This window comes from Garra rufa, chromosome 19 (assembly GCF_049309525.1).
Source record: "Garra rufa chromosome 19, GarRuf1.0, whole genome shotgun sequence".
Classification (NCBI taxonomy): Eukaryota; Metazoa; Chordata; class Actinopteri; order Cypriniformes; family Cyprinidae; genus Garra; species Garra rufa.
In genome coordinates, this window is record NC_133379.1 from 17,892,744 (window position 1) to 17,893,020 (window position 277).

The window sequence follows — 277 nt, forward strand, 5'->3', positions numbered from 1 at the left end:
AGGTTACTTTATTCCTTTAAAATAAAAATATAAAACACCAAATCAGTGAAAAATGAAAGTGACCGGCGCGGCGCATCCAGCCCCGCGGCACGCCACGAGATCCTTATTACAGCGATATCAAGTATACATCAGAGTTGTGAACGAATAAAGCGAGGAGTTTCGGTGTAAACGCGTTAATCCACCGTGTCTATCCAAACTAAAGCAGAAGCTGAAAAGGAACATTGTAGGAAACAATATAACGCTCTTTATTAAAACAACAGCGCGTCTTACCACTGAG